Below are 7,290 nucleotides of genomic sequence, written 5' to 3' on the forward strand. Positions count from 1 at the left end.
TATTCCTGAAAGCAACAACCCTGAGAATCCTCCTGAAATCACAAGATATATTATGATATATTTTTATAGCCATCCTCCAGATTTTAATTTGTTAGGCAGGTATACTCTGGAGAGATAATCTGATGATAGGAAGAGCAAAGCTTGAGCTTCTGCCTTCATTTTGGAGTCTGCCATTATTTCCATTTCTTTTTTCCAAAATGGTTGGCAAGTAACATACGGTCTCTTCAGGATACTGTCAAGTTTCATTCGGTCCCATTCGCTCAATAGAACTAAAGTGCCTTGAGGTATATCTAACCAGCCTTGATGTGGCTTCTTCTGTAGATCTTTGGTTGCAAGACTTCGGTTCAGCGAATCTTCAGTTGGCTATGCAGGATGATTGTTCTACATTTTAGCTGTAATTCCAGTTTGGTCCTGGGATGAGGTGAGTGTAACTCCCACCTACTCCGCTGCCATCTTGTATCTCCCCGACATAGAAACATTTTCATTTGACCATTTCTTCAATCTCTGAAAGCAGAAAATATGAGTGAAGATTTGGCCAATATCTTTAGAAAGCTTAAGATGAAATTTATTTAAGTTGCTTAGCCAACAGTTCACACTAAAGAACATGTTAATATGAATGCTGCAGCAAGTCTGATAAACAGCAATGAAATATGTTGAGCTTTAGCTTACCCAGAAAAGCCACAGTTATTTGAAATTTAATTGGTACTTAAAATCGCTTTCATGGAAGCAGAAGAAAAGCACAAATGTTAGCTGGTTTTAGCTCAAGCTATTTAAGATAAACAGTTCTTAAATTGTAACAAAAGCTATTACATGACTGAAGCTAATTCAAATTATATATTAAGCTCAAAAGTTGCATTTTGGGTTTTAGTTTTCTTCCTTTTAAAAAATGTGATGGAAATTTTCAAACATATACCAAAAATAGACAAAATATTATAGTGAATGCTTTTAAATCTATTATCCGGCTTGAACAATGACCAATTTAAGGCCATTTTAAATTCTGTCATGACCTTACTTTTGAAGGAATTATTTTGAGGGAATCCCAGATATATTAATCTTTAAACTCTGAAGATCTTTTTCTAAGATAAGGACTATCTTTCTAAATATAATCACATATTAGTATTATCATATCTAAAAATTATTAATTTCTTACTGTCATAGCTACTTAGGGTTTACATTGTTTCAATTGTCAATATAAAGTTTATAATTGCTTGATGTGTCTCAAGTCTCTTTTCATATATAGGCTTTCTTTTTATCTTTCTTTTAAATTTTTCTTTTTTATCTGTTTGCGTTTTATTGAAAAGTCAGGTCATTCTCTGTACCTTTTTTAATGATCTGTATTTTGCTAATTGTATTTCAATGCTGTCATTAAACATATTCCTCTGTCCTCTGTATCTATTATACATTTGGGAGTTAGCTATAGAGGCTTGATCATATTCAGGTAATTTTGTTGTTGTTTTCTGTGTGTGTGTGTGTGTGTGTGTGTGTGTACGTGTGTGTACTACTTTAGAGGTGGCAGTTTGTACTTTGAAGCATCAGGAGGTATAACATGTTTCCTTTTGTGATGTTATCTGCCATTATTAATCATTGTCATGATTGATTAATTTATTGGGGTTTACAAAATGGTGATATTCTTTTTTTAGTGAAAATCTATTTTAATTTTTTTATTGAATTTATTGGGGTGACATTGGTTAATAAAGTTACGTAGGTTTTAGGTGTACAGCTTTATAATACAGCATCTGTATGTTGCATTATATGTTCACCACCCCAACTCAAGTCTCCTTCCATTGCCATGTATCTTCCCACTTCCTTTCCCTTTGGTAATCACAGTACTGTCACTCAATCCCTTCACCCTTTTCACCCAGCCATGCAATGACCCTCCCTTCTGACAGCTGTCAGTCTGCTCTCCATCTATGGGTCTGTTTCTATTTTGCTTGTTAGTTTATTTTGTTCATTAGGTTCTACATATGAGTGAAATCATATGGTACTTGTCTTTCTCTGAGTGGCTTATTTCACTTCACATAATGTTCTAAGAATGGTGATATTCTTAATCTTAGCATTCCTTCATTTATTAGCTGGAATACTTCTAAAAAGAGGGTTCTTTATTTGGTCACCTTGCAGTATAACTCATATAGGAAAGGCAGCATAAATGTTTCATTTTTTAACCTTTATTTACCAGTTTAAAATAATAGGTTGACAGGGATTTGGGGGAGGGAGGAAGAGAGAGTTGGAATTTACTGGGTATAGGGTTTCCATTTGGGAAAGTGAAAAACTTCTGGAGATGGTGGTGATGATTGTTTTAACAATGTGAATATCCTAACACTTAAATATGTTTAAGATAGTAAATTTTATGTTATGTATATATTTCTACAATAAAAATAGGTTGGTTTCTTTGCCTCTTTCAAAGGTGACTGAGTTTGTTTGTTTTTGTCTGTTTGGTTTGAAATATTATCAACTCATGGATGCTAGCATATTTGATGTGTTTTAATCTGTCGCAGATATTATCCTTTTCCTGCTCCAATTGGCCCATTTTTGGTCTGTTACACCTTTTCTAGTTTGCTCCTGAGTCCCTTTGACCTGGACTGCAGGAGCCTTTCATAGCTTCCTTCCACTCTGCTATAAGATGTGTAAGGCTCAGCTTAGAAATTTCCTGCCCAAGACATGGAATAAGCTAGTTCTCTAAGGAACTCTGGTTCCTTTTCATGGGAAATGGTATTTAAAGATCATAATCTAAATGCTAGGGGTGCTCATCGACACTGGGTTGGTCATTGTTCCTAGGCCTTTTTAGTGAATAGGGTTAGAGATAATTTTCTTTTTCTATAAAATACCTCAGGGTTTTATGTGGGTACTTCCAATTTCAACTCAGGATTATAAGGTGTGTATGCAAACTCTTACTTTATATCTTTATTGTTTTTCAAACATATCTAAAATCTCAAAGATTACTTGAATTATTAATTTGATATATCCCAAAGTACCTGAAAATAATTTCAGAACAATAATACTTCAGTACATAATTTATGATTTTTTAAAATTGGTGCAATTATCTTTTAAAATATATATATATTGTTTTATTTATTTCAGAGAGGAAGGGAGAGTGAGAGAAAGATAGAAACATCAATGATGAGAGAGAATCATTGATCGGCTGCCTCCCGCATGCCCCACACTGAGGACTGAGCCCACAACCCTGGCATGTGCCCTGACTAAGATTAAGTGAGCTCAATAAAACTATTTAGAAAACAAATCTATAGAAGCAGACACCCACTGTGTCAGCATGGCATATTTCTGTGGCTCATGATATCACAAACTACTGTGAACATGTGAAGTGTAAGAAGCGCTGAGAATTAAATCTGCTAAATCAGGCTTTCTGAACTGGGTTTCAGAGAATGATTTGAGTGACTAGTTTCTCAATTCTTCCAAGAATGGTACATGACAGGTACCTTTCTAGCTGCAAAGGAGAGAAATTAGTTCATTACGAACAATGGATGTTAGGGTTTGGGTAGTAAGTTCGGAAGGGCTGCTTCGGTTTATTCTAGTCGGTTTGAAGTTGTTTGAGATTAAAGGACGTTTGCTAGCCCAATCTATTCCTACAAAGGCTAAAGAAAGTTCTGACCTGTTCTTGTTTGTTCTTTGGGGCAACACAGTTCCTTCTGTCTAAAAAATTGTTTTGGACGATGGCATGATTGAGGTGGTCATTTCCATACTCAGTGATGGTTGTTTGCTTGGATCTGCTGGAAACCGGGTTTAAGCAATCCAGCAGTGATGTGTTAATCACATATTTCTATATTTGGCAGACTGGAATTTTGTCTTTTGGTGTTTGTTTGTTTGAGTTTAAATTGTTTTCATTGACTTCTTTCAGTCATTTTGGCAGTGAAGTTGGCCTTTTATTTGTAAGATTTGTGTTGGTGTTGCCACTTTTGCCTCATTGTAACGCGGATGAAGAAGTTGGACCCAATCCCCTCCGAGATAAAAACATGTTCCCTCAGACATCAAATAAGACTCAGACTTTAAATGTCCTAAGAAGTTGCTGAAAATATAGAATTAAAAATTCAGGCAACATCACCCTTGCTTTCATCTTCCCTTTGAACAACAACTGTTTTTCTAGGCCCAGTAACTGCAAGATTCTGGTGCCCCGTTTGGAACCATCCAGTGGGAGAACTGAGGTGTGTGAGTGTCTCATCTACAAGTGAGGAAACAGGCCAGGGGAGGCTGGATGAGGTGCCTAAGACCAGAGAAGCAGTTATCAGCAAGGTCAGAACTCTCCCGGGCCTCTGGGTTCTTTCCAACAGCGCCGTGCTGCCTTCCTCTGTGCTGAAAGCTGTTTCCTCACAGCACTGAGGACTGCTAAGTATTGACAAATTTGGGTCCAGGCTTCGTGGGCAGATCAAGAGACATAAAACAGAAAGCAGGAGGCTTTTGGGTAAATGCTGGGCTTTTTGTGGCAGGCTCATCTAAAAAGATAACAATCTAGAGGGACATTTGCTTCTTGGGGATCACCTCTAAGACTATAAAAATGAGAACATTCTCATTGGTGCTCTTTATATTGTAACAGAGAAGGTTAAATGCCCCCCTTCTCCTGCACTGGCCAGGAAACTTGTTTCCTGCTCGGAGAAGAGACAAGAATGGCTGCTGTCTTCTCACTCTCTGAACCTTCACGTCCTCAACAGTATTAACTGAGCGCCTGCAGGGGCAGGCGCCATGCTGGATGCTGGGAAACAAAGGTGAACGCATCAATTCCTGCATCAAAAAATGTATCACCTGTTCATGAGGAGGAGCCACTGAGTAACTTTGTTAGTAGGGAATGCTTAGCATCCCTCATTTCCAGGAATTTCTCTCTTATATCTAATCCAAATCTCACATTTGCAGCATATTTCCATTTTGTTTAATTCTTAATGGATAAGGAATACATATCATTACACTGTTATTAGCTTATCTGTTTTTGTTTTCTTGGGGGGATGGGTTTTTGTTCTTACTTTTTTTGGTTTGCTTTGTTTTTCCTTTTCTGCTTTTCTGTAATCTTTGTAGCTCTCCTCTTGAATGTCTGCCATGAGTGTGCGTGTGCTGTGTAACCATGTAACTTGTAAGTCTCTCCACCACAGGTATGTGGTAGACATAAATAGGATTTTTAAAAAATTTATTTATTAAATTGATTAGAGTGACATTGGTCAACATGAACATACAGGTTTCATGTGTGGATTTCTATGTTATAAGATCTGTATATTGATATTGCATTGTGTGTCCACCACCCAAAGTCAGATCTTCTCCTGTCACTCAGATCCTTTTCTCCCTCTTCCATATTATTATCCTTTTCTCCCTCTACCCCCTTCCCTCTGGCAACTGCCTCTCTGCTGTTCATGTTCATGAGTTTCAGTTTTATATCCCACATATGAGTGAAATCATATGGTTCTTAGCTTTTTCTGTCTGACTTATTTCACTTAGCATGATATCCTCAAGGTCCATCCATGTTGTTACAAATGGCGCTATTTCATCCTTTCTCATGGCTGCATAGTATTCCATTGTGTATATGAACCGCATCTTCTTTATCCAGTCCTCTACATGGGACACTTTGGTTGTTTCCATGTCTTGGCCACCATGAACAATGCAGCAATGAATATAGGGGTGTATGTATCTTTGCAAATACATGATTTTGAGTTTTTTTGGGTATATACCCAGGAGTGGGATTGCTGGGTCATATGGTAGCTCTAGTCTTAATTTTTTGAGGAATCACCAGACCGCCTTCCATAGTGGTTGTACCAATCTGCATTCCCACCAGCAACTTCTTCAACACTTTTTATTGCTTGTCTTGTTGATAATGGCCACTCTAATGGGTATGAGGTGGCATCTCATTGTAGTCTTGATTTGCATTTTTGTATTTGCCAGTGAAGTTGAACATCTTTTTAAAATATATATATATATATATTGATTTCAGAGAGGAAGGAAGAGGGAGAGAGAGATAGAAAGATCAATGATGAGAGGAATCATCGATCGGCTGCCTCCTGCCTGTTTGTTTTGTTGTCTGTGTCTTTTGCTGTGCAGAAGCTCTTCAAGTTGATACAGTCCCATTTGTTTATTTTTTCCTTTACTTCCCTTGCCTTTGGGGTTAAGTCCATAAAATGATCTCCACATAGGTCCATAAGTTTGGTACCTCTGTTTTCTTCTACAGTACTTATTGTTTTGGCTCTTATGTTTAGGTCTTTGATCCATTTTGAATTAATTTTTGTACAGGGGGACAAATTGTAATCCAGTTTCATTCATTTGCATGTGGCTTTCCAGTTTTCCCAGCACCATTTATTGAAGAAACTATCTTTACTCCAGTGTGCGTTTCTGGTCCTTTGTCAAAAATTATCTGTCCATGTATGTGTGGTTTTATGCCTGGGCCCTCGTAAATAAGATCTTGAACTCAAGTATTTTCATAGAAGCAGTGGGTTTTGAGTTAGAATTCAGAAGAGATGCTTTATAGTGTACAGAGTATAAATAACACCATTTAAATTACTTTCACGTCTATTATTTATTTATACTTTCTATAATCTTATGAGTTACAAGTACAATTATCTTTATTTGGCAGGTGAGAAAATACAGCATTAAGAAATTATGCTGTATAAAGAATACATATAAAGTTAGAATGGGACCAAGCTGAGAGATTGGTTATCTAGAATTAGTCCGTGTTACTCTACTGGTTCTATTTCTCTGATGTTTTTATGAAATCATGTAGCACTGATTGTAGTTTGATAGAAGAGGGAAGGAATGGCATGTCTAACATATGCATACCCATATTTTGACTTTTCTGCTCACTTCCTTTCTCAGAGTCCATGGTAGAACCTATCTTGAGTGTGCAGCAGACCTAACCTGGTGACCCTGCCCTCACCAGCCATAGCAGACTGGCCGGGGACAGACATGTGGCCTTACATGCAACAGTGGGCTCTTGCTCTTAGAAATTTGAAATTGACTTATGGGACCTACTCAGCATTGTAGTAGTGGCTCTTGAACATGGAAAATGTAAAGCCAGGGCTGACCCATGGACAAATTAAGATAGGAAAGCTGTTGTGACAGAAAACTAAAGCAATTGGGCATTCACATCACCATCAAGCTGTACTCCCTGACTGGCAGATCCTTGGTTTTTATCCTATAAATTTCCTTTTTGCTTAAGGACCTTGAGTGGATTTTAGTTCTTTACAGCCAAAGGAGCCTAAGATCCAATGAAATGCTTCATTTAGGTAAAAGGAAGTCACCTGAAGAGGTTTATCCTGGGGCTTTGGTTTTTTTCTTTCTCTTTTTATGATATATTTATATTGATTT

The 7,290-nt window shown here is 37.3% G+C and overlaps 1 long non-coding RNA gene across 1 annotated transcript in view; it reads left to right on the plus strand.

The window, feature by feature from the left end:
• Positions 1-326: 326 nt before the first annotated feature.
• The window catches only part of LOC107183449, a 51,699-nt gene continuing 44,735 nt past the window's right edge, over positions 327-7,290 (plus strand). Inside the window, exons 1-2 of the long non-coding RNA XR_001514238.1 lie at positions 327-421; positions 2,496-2,624. This is a non-coding gene — a long non-coding RNA (uncharacterized LOC107183449). The remainder of the gene's footprint in view (positions 422-2,495; positions 2,625-7,290) is intronic.

The sequence above is a fragment of the Myotis davidii genome, unplaced genomic scaffold (assembly GCF_000327345.1).
Source record: "Myotis davidii unplaced genomic scaffold, ASM32734v1 scaffold21, whole genome shotgun sequence".
Lineage (NCBI taxonomy): Eukaryota > Metazoa > Chordata > Mammalia > Chiroptera > Vespertilionidae > Myotis > Myotis davidii.